Source organism: Nicotiana tomentosiformis, chromosome 5 (genome assembly GCF_000390325.3).
Source record: "Nicotiana tomentosiformis chromosome 5, ASM39032v3, whole genome shotgun sequence".
Classification (NCBI taxonomy): domain Eukaryota; kingdom Viridiplantae; phylum Streptophyta; class Magnoliopsida; order Solanales; family Solanaceae; genus Nicotiana; species Nicotiana tomentosiformis.
This window is the reverse complement of record NC_090816.1, coordinates 25,803,041-25,817,013: the sequence shown is the minus strand read 5'-3', so window position 1 is coordinate 25,817,013 and position 13,973 is coordinate 25,803,041. Positions and strand designations below refer to the sequence as shown.

Genomic DNA, 13,973 nt, shown 5'->3' with positions numbered 1-13,973 from the left:
AACAACATGTTACATTTGTTGCAGAACAAGGGACTGTTCTCATGGTCTTACATTGAAGATCCACAACAGTATCTGAAAAATTTTCTGTTAATTTGTGTCATGTAAAGGCAACCGAATGTGACACTGGAAGCAATAAGACTTTTGTTGTTTCCATCCTCAGTGATGGGAGAGGCTCAGACTTGGCTCAATTCGCTCCCCATAAACTCCATCAATTAGTCAAGCAGTTTTTGAATAAATTCTACCCACTTAATAATACTGCCAAGCAAGTTGATGAGATATTGAGCATCAGGCAGAAACTAGTTGAAACACTACAAGAAACGTGGAAGAGGTTCAAGGGGATGTTGGTCAAGTGTCCACACCATGACATTCCTAATCAGATGTTGGGCAAAGGTTCTACATGGGATTGGCAGATATCTTGAAGGCCAATATTGATGCTTCAGCAGGTGGAGCATTTTTGAGCAAATCATTCAAAGAGTGGTCTTACTTGATCAAATGGTTATTCACTTAGTAGCTGTCATACCTCTTTTTGCCCCAAAAGATATATGTGTTATGGATTGTTGTGAGTTAAAGAGTTTTTCCAATTAAAGTGATAAATTTGAATATGGATTATTTTATTTACAGAGTCGCCACTTGGAATTGATTTTTTGGGTGTTCCAAGTCATCTTTTATTTGAATCCCTAGTCAAAGGTTTGACTCTATTATTATTGGTCTGCGAAAACAAAGTCCGGGTAAGGAATTCTGTTGACCGGGGAGAAGGGGTAAGGCATTCTCCGAGTCCCGTGGTTCTAGCACGGTCGCTTTATTGACTACAACTTGGCTTGAATTAATTTTAGATAAACTGTGATTTATTGGTTTCCATGTTTTATATGTCCGCTTTTATATTAAATATGGAATTATCTTTGAAATAAATCTCGTGTGTGAATCCGTTTTGTTTATTGTGCCAAAATTATGTCATGTGTACGTACACACAATTAATAATATTTTTATTATATTTAAGGTTGTTTCGCCCAAAGTTGTACGAATGCATACCTTGATTTTAGTTGTGGGAATCATAATTATGTCACGCGAACGTATACATAATCACGATGATTCAATTAATTAAGAGTATGCCTAAAGCATTCTAGAGCATTCATGATTTGTTTCTTTCCTAAGTTTGAGATTATTGTGAAAGCCATGAATTATGGAATTACTTGTGGAAGAAGTGTGTGATTTTAGATATTTGAATAAATAAACCATCATATACCAATAACCTACAACCCAACAATTGAAGCCCAAACTTATTAGGGTCCAAATCTTCGGTGATGACCTAAAATATTATCTTTAAATTTAATAATTAATTATGTATTCTAAGACCTCGAAAAGTACTATTTATCATTCCTCGACTTGCGTGCGTAATCCGTAAAATTTTCCGAAAAGTTTTCAGGTGAAAAATGGATTAAAATGTGAATTAGATGTTTAAAACACAACTGAGTTGACTTTGGTCAACATTTTGAGCAAATAGACTCGGATCAGTATTTTGACAGTTCCAGTAGGTCCGTATTATGAATTGGGACTTAGACGTATGCCCGGAATCAAATTCCGAGGTCCTTAGCCCGAGATATGGAATTTTGATGAAAAATTTAAAGTTTAAGTTTAAATAGTGACCGGATGTCGAATTATGTGCAAATGACCCCGGAATAGAATTTTGATGATTCCAAAAGCTCCGTATGGTAATTTTGGACTTAGGAGCGTGATCGGAATTTTATTTGGAATTCCGTAGTAGAATTAGGCTTGAAATGCCGAAAGTTTAATTTTTTGGAAGTTTGACCAAGGGGTTGACTTTTTGATATCGAGGTCAAAATCCGATTCTGAAAATTTTCATAACTCCGTTATATTATTTATGACTTGCGTACAAAATTTGAGGTCAATCGGACTTGATTTGATAGGTTCCGGTGTTGTTTGTAGAAATTAAAAGTTTCAAAGTTCATTAGGCTTGAATCTATGTGTGACTCATAATTTTAGCATTGTTTGATATGATTTGAGGTTTCAAATAAGTTCGTATGATGTTTTAGGACTTGTTGGTATATTGGGTTGAGGCCCCGAGGGCCTCGGGTGAGTTTCAGATGGTTAACAAATCAAAAGTGGGACTTAGCTGCGCAAAAGCACCTATAATATTTCTGCTAGAAATGCTGTCAAAATCGGGCTGCCTGTCAAAATCAGGCTTCTTGTCAAAATCGGGCTGCCTGTCAAAATCGGGTTGCCTGTCAAAATCGGGCTGCCTCCCAAAATCGGGTTGCCTGACAAAATCTGGCTGCCTGACAAAATCTAGCTCCCTGACAAAATCGAGCTCCCTGATAAATCGAGCTCCCTAAGAAAATCGAGCTCCCTGTCAAAATCGAGCTCCCTGACAAAATTGAGCTCCTTATAAATCGAGCTCCCTGACAAAATTGAGCTCCGTGACAAAATCGAGATCCCTGACAAAATCGAGTTCCCTGACAAATCGAGCTCCCTAACAAAATCGAGCTCTCTGACAAATCTATAAGTTATAAAAACAGGGGACTTTGTCCCATTTGCCTTTTTGACAAATTGGAGCTTGAGGAGAGGCGATTTTGATATATTTTCAAGGGAAAATATTTGTGTAAGTGATTCTAATTTGGATTTGGTCAATATACACGAATACATCATTTTTTTCACCATTTAATTAGTGTTTTGAGATAGAAATTTGGGAAAATTTTAGAAATCTCATAGAAACGAATTTTTGAGATTTTGGTGTCGATCCGAAGTCGGATTTGAGTGAAACTGGTATGGTTGGACTCGTAATTGAATGGGTTGTCGGATTTTGTAAGTTTCACCGGATTCCGAGATGTGGGCCCCACAGGTAATTTTGAGCTAATTTCGAATTTTATTGAAAAGTGTAATATTTTCTTATGAAATTTATTCCTATAAATTTTGTTGACTGTATCGAATTAATTATAACTAGATACAAGTCGATCGGATTCGGAAAATCGAGCAAAAAGCATAATACTTGGTTAAATTGGAGCAAGTCGAGGTAAGTGACTTGTGTAACCTTGTGTGGGGGAAATTTCCCCTAGGATTGGTATTGATGTGATTATTGAAATATGTTAAAAGTCGTGTGTACGAGGTGACGAGTGTGTACACGGGCTAAATGTGAAGGATTATATTTTTAAATTGTGTAGATCATTGTTGCGCATTTATTAAAATATTCGATCTTGTTATATTCTTCATCATTGATTAAATGCTTAAATTTTAAATTTGTTTGACCTTCTCCTGCTAATTATTTTACCTGTTAGTTGAAACTTGATTTCTTTTATGTTATGCATTATTTGAAGGTTGATTTTCTTTAAATTAAATATTATTAATATGAAGTATTTGACATTTTTAAATTTGATATTGAAGCAACGTATTAAAGATTTTGAAATATTATTTTCCTGAATTATTTATTCCTGAATATTTTTGCAAGATTTTCGTACTCATTGTGATGGAGACGTGAGCTCTTTATTGTGGAAAAATATTATTGATGATTTATTTTGGCATGAGCCGTGAGCTCTTTATTGTGGAAAAATATTGTTGTTGAATTATTTTGGCAAGTTAAATTATTTGAGCACTTGAGGTGCAAATTGTGATATATTGTGATATTGATACGCATGCGGTGGTATAAGGTTTGGGTATTGAAACGCATGCGGTGAGATAAGGGTGGCTTGATACGCGTGGCTAGTAGGAAAAAATACTAGAAGTCATGCGGTGTGATAAGGTTGGCTAAAACGCGGGATGCTATTTCGGAAAAAATATTTTCTTTAAAATAAATTGTGAAGGCTTCCGCGGTGAGATAAGAAAATGAGATATTGTGAGTTTATTTATAATTTGGGACTTACGAGGAAGTACCTCGGGAGTGCCCTTGTTGATATTGATTGATGGCCGCAGTCGCCTTTAATTATTTGTTGTGACTTTTCTTGAAGTTGAAAGGAAATTTTATTTTGTTTCCACGAGATGTTATTTTCCATTATTTTGTGTAATTAAACGGTAACATGCTACTTGAATCATTTCTATTGTCATTTTATTTTATTATATTGTTAAACATTTTATCATGCCAATTATTATTTTCCAGTAGGGCCTGACCTGACCTCGTCACTACTCTACCGAGGTTAGGCTTGGTACTTACTGGGTACCGCTGTGGTGTACTCATACTACACTTCTGCACATCTTTTTGTGCAGATCCAGGTACATCTTACCAGCCTAGACGTTAGTGAGTTACCTGCGCATGGAGATTTCGAGGTATATCTGCCAGCGTCCGCAGACTCCGGAGTCCCCTTCTATCATATTTATGTTGCTTCCTTATTTTACTTTAGACCTTGATGTATAGAGACATTGAGAATAAATTCTTAGAAGCTTGTGACTTATTTCTACCGGGTTTTGGGAGTTGAAATTATTTGACTTGTAGTTTATTTATTTCAGATATTTATTATTATTCTGCATTGATAGGCTTACCTAGTCTTAGAGACTAGGTGCCATCACGACATCCTACGGAGGAAATTTGGCGTCGTGACAAGTTGGTATCAGAGCTCTAGGTTCATAGGTGTTATGAGTCACAAGCAGGTTTAATAGAGTCTTGCGGATCGGTACAGAGACGTCTGTACTTATCTTCGAGAGGCTATGGAACTATTAGGAAATATTCACTTCTTTGATTCCTTATCGTGCAACATTGATTTAGCTTGAAACTATATCTTATATTCCTTTGTATCCACTCATGTATGATATTGCGCACTTGGTATCAGTTGTGCGTCGACGGTTCGTGATGCCGCAGATGGATTAGGAGGGAGCCAGAGATGCTCAAACATTTCCTCAACGTATGGTTCTGACTTAAGATGCGGGCGTATTGAGAGATTACCTAGTGAATCAAGTGGGGGGTGCAACAGACGTTGGCGTCTGGTTGATTTATACGAGCTGTGAAGGTTATTATTGTGGATCATCGGACGCCATGACCTATTACTTCGCGTTGAGTGGGGGGAGTCCACTATCAATGGTTGGATTGTGGGGTTGTGTGTCACTTTTGGCCTGAAATGTATATATGTAGTACTGAAAGGTTCCCTAAAATTTACACATGTTTAAGGCCTGAGATTTTGTAGAGGATAAGGTCGAGACTTGCGGTATGTCTGCCTCCTTAATAATCATATAGTTTAGTACCAAAGGAGTTATAGAAACAACTCTAAATTTACATAAGGTCTACTCAGCGTGGACGACACAGTTGCGGACTTTGGGGTGCTTCAGAGGAAGTACAGTTGTTGACGAGATTCTGGACTATGTGGTTCGTGCCAAGATTTGTCTGTATGGAGCTCTACTTTTGTGATCGTTGTGTATAAATAGGGGTAAGGGTTACCCCAAAGAAGAATCGAAGAGTATGTTAAGAAATGGGTCAGCTCAAAAGTGTTGAGTCAACATAACAAAAGAAGAAATTTTCCTTGGGAGAGATAATTCTCCACCGGTATTCGTGGCAAGCCTATGAAAAGGGCAGACCAGCCAATGCAACACCGCCTACTTGGATCAGTTCTCATAAACGCTTTTGAAAGAGTTTATTTCTCGGACTCTCCGTAATGCGTGGCGCATAAGGTATGAACGGTTGCGTCATGTCACCATTGACGGTGTTAGAATATGCCATTAAGTTCAATAAGTTAGCCCGTCATACTCCTACTTTTCTTCATACAGCAAGAGGGCGAGTTTACAGACTCATTAAAGGACTCAATTATGATCATAAAATTTTGTACGAATCGGGAGCTACTAGCTGATACTTCATTTCTGCTAGTTGTACAAATTGCCAAGATATTAGAACGCGTTCGGTGTGAGGAAAAAAAAACTAAGGAGACCAAGACGTCTCGAGGTTCTGGGATATTCAGTGGATTCTACTCTACAAGTATAAATCATTTTGGCGTGGCTCGGGCAGTCGTCCAACCCAGTCCACACATCAGATTACTCGGGGTGCTCCAGTAAATTCTTTTAATGCACCACCGATATGAGTTTCCTACAATGGTTATTCCAGTTATGTGTCACAGACTCAATATGAGCAGTCAAACTCGCAAAAGGGTTGTTATGAATATGGTGATACCAGGCACATCATGAGAAAATTGTCCCAAACTTGGGAGAGACATATTTCATCAAAGCACTCAGGCTACGTGCCCCCATTGTAATTACTACACCATCCACACGACTAGTTAGGGGTGAAGGACAGGAAGGTAGAAGGCGTCCTAGAGGTGGAGACCCAGCCGTTGATATATTTTTATGGTATGGCGGAGGTTGCTACATCAGTTGGTGTCGTTACAGGTACGACCTTGATATAATATAAAGGAATAATTTTCTTAACTTGATTCGGTTCTCAGTATCGAAACGAGTCCTCCTCTGGTGCTCCACTTATGAGTGAGCTTCGTAATTCTATAATCTACTTATGTGTTTACTCCTGTTGGGAGATTCTATGGAGATAACTACGCCTATCATTTCATGTTGGTCACTAATAAAAGCTGTGAGGATAAAAGTGGCTTTATGTTACTCATTTCGGTAAGTTTTGATGTAAATTCTGAATAATTAATTGCAAATTGTGAATTATATGTCCTACCGGTGTGGGGTTCATTATGTGTTGTGATTTTGTTTAACGAAAATTATTTAGAAGGAGCAAATGGAAAGTTTCGATTGGCACGATGTGCATATTACTTGTGATTTAGAACTGAGGATGAGATCCTCGCATTTTAAAATAAACTGATATGTTTAAACCGAGCTACGAGCTGTGGTGGAAGTTATATAAGGACGAGATCCTTGTGAGGAAAAATCTTGTGTTTAAGTTCTCCCTTGTGAGATCCAATTTGTACTATAGTACTAATAGGGAGTCATGCTTGTTAGGCTTATTTGAAAATTCTTATATGAAATTCTCTGTGCATACTTGCCAAATTTGTATTGTAATTATTGAGTTTTAACCTACGAGATAGGTTCCCGCTCAGGTGACGTTAAATGTGACTCATTAATTCGGGTAAATAATTATGAGGTTTTTATGCCTCGTGTCTCGTTATCAGTATTGTGAAGGTTTGAAATAAGATTTTTTGTTAACATGAAGTTAATTGACGATTCTGTAATTGATTATGAACAACTATTATGACCAAATTGACCCAGAAGGGTGCTCCATTCAGATGGACCGAGGAATGTGAGGAAAGCTTCCAAAAGCTCAAGACAGCTTTGACTACAGCCCCAGTATTGGTATTACCTACATGTTCAGGGGCTTATACTATGTATTGTGATGCATCGCGTATTGGTCTAGGCGCAGTGTTGATGCAAGACGGTAGGGTGATTGCCTACGCGTCCAGACAGTTAAAGGTGCATGAGAAGAATTATCCTGTACACGACCTTGAGTTAGCAGCTATTGTTCATGCCTTGAAGATTTGGCGGCATTATTTGTACAGTGTCTATTACGAGGTCTACACCGATCACCAAAGTCTACAACATCTATTTAAATAGAATGATCTTAATTTGCGGCAGCGGAGGTGGTTGGAGTTGCTTAAGGATTATGATATCACCATTCTCTATCATCCTGGGAAGGCCAATGTAGTGGCCGATGCCTTGAGTCATAAGGTAGAGAGTTTGGGCAGCTTAGCATATTTACCGGTAGCAGAGAGGCCTTTAGCCTTAGATGTTCAGGCCTTGGCCAACCAGTTTGTTAGACTGGATGTTTCTGAGCCGAGCCGAGTTTTGGCTTGTGTGGTTTCTTAGTCTTCTCTTTATGATCGTATCAGAGGGCGTCAGTATGATGACCCCTATCTGCTTGTGCTTAAGGACACAATTCAACACAGTGATGCCAAGAAAGTCGCAATTGGAGATGACGGTGTATTACAGAGGCAGGGCAGGCTATGTGTGCCTAATGTAGATGGTTTGCGTGAATTGATTCTCCAAGAGGCTTATAATTCGCAGTACTCCATTCATCTGGCTGCTGCAAAGATGTATCACGACTTGAGACAGCACTATTGGTGGAGGCAGATGAAGAAAGACATAGTGGAGTATGTAGCTCGTTGTCTAAATTGTTAACAGGTGAAGTATAAGCATCAACGACCGGGTGCATTGCTTCAGAAGTTGGAAATTCCAGAATGGATATGGGAGCGGATCACTATGGATTTCGTTGTTGAGCTCCCAATGACTCAGAGGAAGTTCGATGCAGTTTGGGTGATTATGGATAGATTGACCAAGTCAGCTCATTTCATTCCTTTGATGACTACCTACTCTTCCAAGCAGTTGGCTCGAATTTATATTCGCGAGATTGTTAGACTTCACGACATACCAGTATCTATCATCTCTGATCGGGGTACGTAGTTTACATCACGGTTCTAGAGGGCAGTACAGCGTGAGTTGGGTACTCGGGTAGAGTTGAGTACAATATTTCACCCTCAGACGTACGGGCAGTTTGAAAGCACTATTCAGATACTGAAGGATATGCTTCATGCGTGTGTGATAGATTTTGGGGGTCCTTGGGATCAGTTCTTACCACTTGCGGAGTTTTCTTACAACAACAGTTACTAGTGAAATACTCAGATGGATCCGTGTGAGGCCTTGTATGGTAGGCGATGCCGGCCTCTAGTGGGTTGGTTCAAACCGGGCGAGGCTAGACTATTGGGTACAGACTTAGTTCAGGATGCCTTGGAAAAGGTTAAGTTGATTCAGGATCGACTTCGTACAGCCCAATCTAGACAGAAAAGTTATACGGATCGGAAGGTTCGTGATGTTGCATTCATTGTTGGTGAGCGGGTATTGCTCCAGGTTTCGCCTATGAAGGGTGTGATGAGGTTCGGGAAGAAGGGCAAGTTGAGCCCTAGGTATATTGGGCCTTTTGAGATTCTTGAGAGAGTTGGAGAAGTGGCTTACAAACTTGCACTACCACCTAGTCTCTCTGCGGTTCATCCGGTATTTCATGTTTCCATACTTCGGAAATGTCACGGCGATCCGTCTCATGTGTTAGACTTTAGTTCGGTTCAGTTGGACAAGGATCTATCTTATGTTGAGGAACCAGTGGCTATTTTAGATAGGCAGGTCCAAAAGTTGAGGTCAAAGAACATTGCTTCCGTGAAGGTTCAGTGGAGGGGTCATCCGGTCGAGGAGGTGACTTGGGATACCGAGCATGATATACGCAGCCGTTATCCACACTTATTCATCAGCTCAGGTACTTTTTCTAACTCCGTTCGAGGACGAACGTTTGTTTTAGAGGTGGAGAATGTGATGACCCAAAATGTTATCTTTAAATTTAATAATTAATTATGTGTTCTAAGACTTTGAAAAGTACTATTTATCATTTCTCGACTTGCGTGCGCAGTCCGTAAAATTTTTCGGAAAGTTTTCAGGTGAAAAATAGATTAAAATGTGAATTAGATGTTTAAAACACAACTAAGTTGACTTTGGTCAACATTTTGAGCAAACGGGCTCGGATCGGTGTTTTGATAGTTCCGGTAGGTCCGTATCATGAATTGGGACTTGGGCGTATACCCGGAATCAAATTCCGAGATGCCTAGCCCGAGATATGGAATTTTGATGAAAAATTTAAAGTTTAAGTTCAAATAGTGACCGGATGTCGAATTATGTGCAAATGACCCCGGAATAGAATTTTGATGATTCCAACAGCTCCGTATGGTGATTTTGGACTTAGGAGCGTGATCGAAATTCTATTTGGAAGTCTGTAGTGGAATTAGGCTTGAAATGCCGAAAGTTGAATTTTTGGGAAGTTTGACCGAGGGGTTGACTATTTGATATCGGGGTCAAAATCCGATTCTGAAAATTTTTATAGCTCCGTTATGTCATTTTGTGACTTGCGTACAAAATTTGAGGTCAATCGGACTTGATTTGATAGGTTCCGGTATTGTTTGTAGAAATTAAAAGTTTCAAAGTTCATTAGGCTTGAATCTATGTGTGACTCGTGATTTTAGCATTGTTTGATGTAATTTGAGGTTTCAAATAAGTTTGTATGATGTTTTAGGACTTGTTGGTGTATTGAGTTGAGGTCCCGAGGGCCTCGGGTGAGTTTCGGATAGTTAACAGATCAAAAGTGGGACTTAGCTGCTGCAATATTTTTGCTGGAAATGCTGTCAAAATCGGGCTGCCTGTCAAAATCGGGCTGCCTGTCAAAATCGGGTTGCCTGTCAAAATCGGGCTGCCTGCCAAAATCGGGCTGCCTGACAAAATCGGGCTCCCTGACAAAATCGCGCTCCCTGATTAAATCAAGCTCCCTAACAAAATCGAGCTCCCTGACAAATTTGTAAGTTATAAAAACAGGGGACTTCGTCCCATTTGCCTTTTTGACGAATTGGAACTTGAGGAGAGGCGATTTTGATATATTTTCAAGGGAAAACATTTGGGTAAGTGATTCTAACTTAGATTTGGTCAATATACATGAATACATCATTATTTTCACCATTTAATTAGTGTTTTGAGATAGAAATTTGGGAAAATTTTAGAAATCTCATAGAAACGAATTTTTGAGATTTCGATGTCGATCCGGAGTTGGATTTGAGTTAAGCTGGTATGGTTGGACTCGTAATTGAATGGATTCTCCGAAAGTTTTGCCGGATTCCGAGACGTGGGCCCCACGAAAAGGTTTTGAGCTATTTTTGAATTTTATTAAAAATATAATATTTTCTTATGAAATTGATTCCTATAAATTTTGTTGACTGTATCGAATTAATTATGACTAGATACGAGTCGATCGGAGTCGGAAAATCGAGGAAAAAGCATAATACTTGGTTAAATTGGAGCAAGTCGAGGTAAGTGACGTGTCTAACCTTGTGTGGGGAAAATTTCCCCTAGGATTGGTATTGATGTGATTATTGAAATGTGTTGAAAGTGGTGTGCACGAGGTGACGAATGTGTACACGGGCTAAATATAATGGATTATATTTTAAATTGTGTAGATCATTGTTGCGCATTTATTAAAATATTCGATCTTGTTATATTCTTCATCATTGATTAAATGCTTATATTTTAAATTTGTTTGACCTTCTCCAGCTAATTGTTTTACCTGTTAGTTGAAACTTGGTTTCTTTTATTTTATGCATTATATGAATGTTGATTTTCTTTAAATTAAATATTATTAATATGAAGTATTTGGCATTTTTAAATTTGATATTGAAGCAACGTAATAAAGATTTTTAAATATTAATTTCCTGAATTATTTATTCCTGAATATTTTTGTAAGATTTTCGTACTCATTGTGATGGAGCCGTGAACTCTTTATTGTGAAAATATATTATTGATGATTTATTTTGGCATGAGCCGTGAGCTCTTTATTGTGAAAAAATATTGTTGTTGAATTATTTTGGCAAGTTAAATTATTTGAGCACTTGAGGTGTAAATTGTGATATATTGTGATATTGATATGCATGCGGTGGTATAAGGTTTGGGTATTGAAACGCATGCGGCGAGATAAGGGTGGCTTGATATGCGTGGCTAGTAGGGAAAAATACTAGAAGTCATGCGGTGTGATAAGGATGGCTAAAACGCGGGATGCTATTTCGGAAAAAATATTTTCTTTAAAATAAATTGTGAAGGATCCCGCGATGAGATAAGGAAATGAGATATTGTGAGTTTATTTATAATTTGGGACTTACGAGGCGGTACCTCGGGAATGCCCTTGTTAATATTGATTGATGGCCGCAGTCGCCTTTAATTATTTGTTGTGACTTTTCTTGAAGTTGAAAGGAAATTTTGTTTGATTTCCACGAGATGTTATTTTCCATTATTTTGTGTAATTAAACGGTAACATGCTACTTGAATCATTTCCATTGTCATTTTATTTTATTATATTGTTAAACATTTTACCATGCCAATTATTATTTTCCAATAGGGCTTGACCTGACCTCGTCACTACTCTACCGAGGTTAGGCTTGGCACTTATTGGGTACCGCTGTGGTGTACTCATACTATACTTCTGCACATATTTTTGTGCAGATCCAGGTACATCTTACCAGCCTAGACGTCAGTGAGTTACCTGTGCATGGAGACTTTGCGGTATATCTGCCAGCGTCTGCAGACTTCAGAGTCCCCTTCTATCATTTTTATTGCTTCCTTATTTTACTTTAGACCTTGATGTATAGAGATATTATGAATAAATTCTTAGAAGCTTGTGACTTATTTCTACCCGATTTTGGGAGTTGAAATTGTTTGACTTGTAGTTTATTTATTTCAGATATTTATTATTATTCTGCATTGATAGGCTTACCTAGTCTTAGAGACTAGGTGCCATCACGACATCCTACGGAGGAAATTTGGGGTCGTGACATCTTCCCAACCTTAAAGCAAGTTTGAATACCATATTTCCAAAAATATGATTAAGCATATAGCATTTAAGGACTAACTTACATTATTATTTATAAAGTTTAAAGCAAATAAATAAAATCACATGAAATAAGATAAAAAGAACAGAGGGAAGAATAAACCTTTAATGCAAAATTTTCAATTAAATAAGTCTCCAAGAACAGGTACAATAACTCAGACGAACGTCGAACAAGCATAAGCGACGAATAACATCAAACCTAGTGAACGGAGCTCTAACGGAATCCTCGACCTCGACTATTGACTCCACTTTTTGGCGTGTAAAAAGGGATGTTATGAAGTATTTTTGTTGGATTTTGGGTGATGACTTGCTGGATTGTTTCGAAAGGAATATGAAGAAAGAATGATAGGAGTAGAAATTCTCTTAGTGTAGAAGAAAAAAAATAATTTCTCTCAATTCCCTCCTCCCTTATTTTTTTTCTCCTTCTCCCCCTTTTCCTCACATTTCTCTTCTATTTATAGAAAAAAAAATCAAAATTTTTTCAGATTTTTTATTTTATCTTTTAATTTTTTATTTTTTTATTTTTTAATTAAAAAGAATTCCCACTTTCCATTTTCTTCTTTTTTAAAACAAAATAATTCCCCACTTTCCTTTACTTTTATTTTTTATTTTTTCACTTTTTTTACTTTACTTCATTTTTTATTTTTCACTTATTTTACTTTTCTTTTTTTAAATTTTCACTTTCTTTTACTTTTTTTTAAATTTCAGCAACCTTTACTTTTATTTTTTAATTTCATCTTTCTTTTACTTTTCATTTTTTTAAATTTTCACATTCTTTTACTTTTATTTTTTAAATTATCCACTTTCTTTTACTTTTTTTAAAAAATAATTTCCACCTACTTTTACTTTTACTTTTTTATTCCATACTTTTAATTTTCCTATTATTTTATTCCCATCCGAAAATTTAAAAAAATATTTATTTATTCGGTTTTTTTTAATTTATTTTATTTTAAAATAAAGATAAAAAATAAAAATAATACTAATAGTAATAATTTAAACTTTTAAATTATTTTTAATTCTTACCCTATATTAAAAAAATGTAACAAAGCTAAAAACTTCTACCCGGAAATATGAGCTGGATCCCCCTAGGCGAAAAGGCTCTAGGGTTAAGCTAAGAAAAATAGCCTGGGTGAAGAGTACTTCTACCCGAAAAGTATGAGCTGGATCCCCCTAGGCGAATAGGTTCTACCTGGGTTAAGCTACGAAAATAATCTGTAATAGTGATGCATGCTGAAAATAAAAGGAAATAGAGATTTTGCGAAACTCAACTTTGGTGACATTTGTCCTTTAGGAATCGCCATTCTGCACTGCTTTGTTTCCTGTTGCAACCAAAGAAAAATTGTGAGCTTTAAAAGTGGTGGTTGGTTTTTGGCCTTGATGTCTTTGGCAGCTTGGCTTTGTGCCCATCTTCTTTTAATGATGATTTCAACTTGCCACTAGATGTTTCGTGAATACCACTTTCATTTCTGGCCCCAGAGAGCCTTTGACTTTTCAAACTTTTACATGACGGTTGGTCCCGTGGGACTTAACTTTTTCAACTTTATTTTGCCTTTGTGGCATTTCACTTTCGACTTTCAATTTCAGAGCATTGGGGAACCTTTGGCTTTTCAAACTTTTCCAAAACGGTTAGCCA

General features: G+C 37.3%; 1 non-coding gene across 1 annotated transcript; it reads right to left on the bottom strand.

Annotated features, from left to right (window-relative positions):
- Positions 1-264: 264 nt before the first annotated feature.
- LOC117276625 (small nucleolar RNA R71) lies at positions 265-367 on the bottom strand. The gene has a single exon (XR_004506893.1). It is a non-coding gene; the product is annotated as a small nucleolar RNA R71 (small nucleolar RNA).
- Positions 368-13,973: the final 13,606 nt, after the last annotated feature.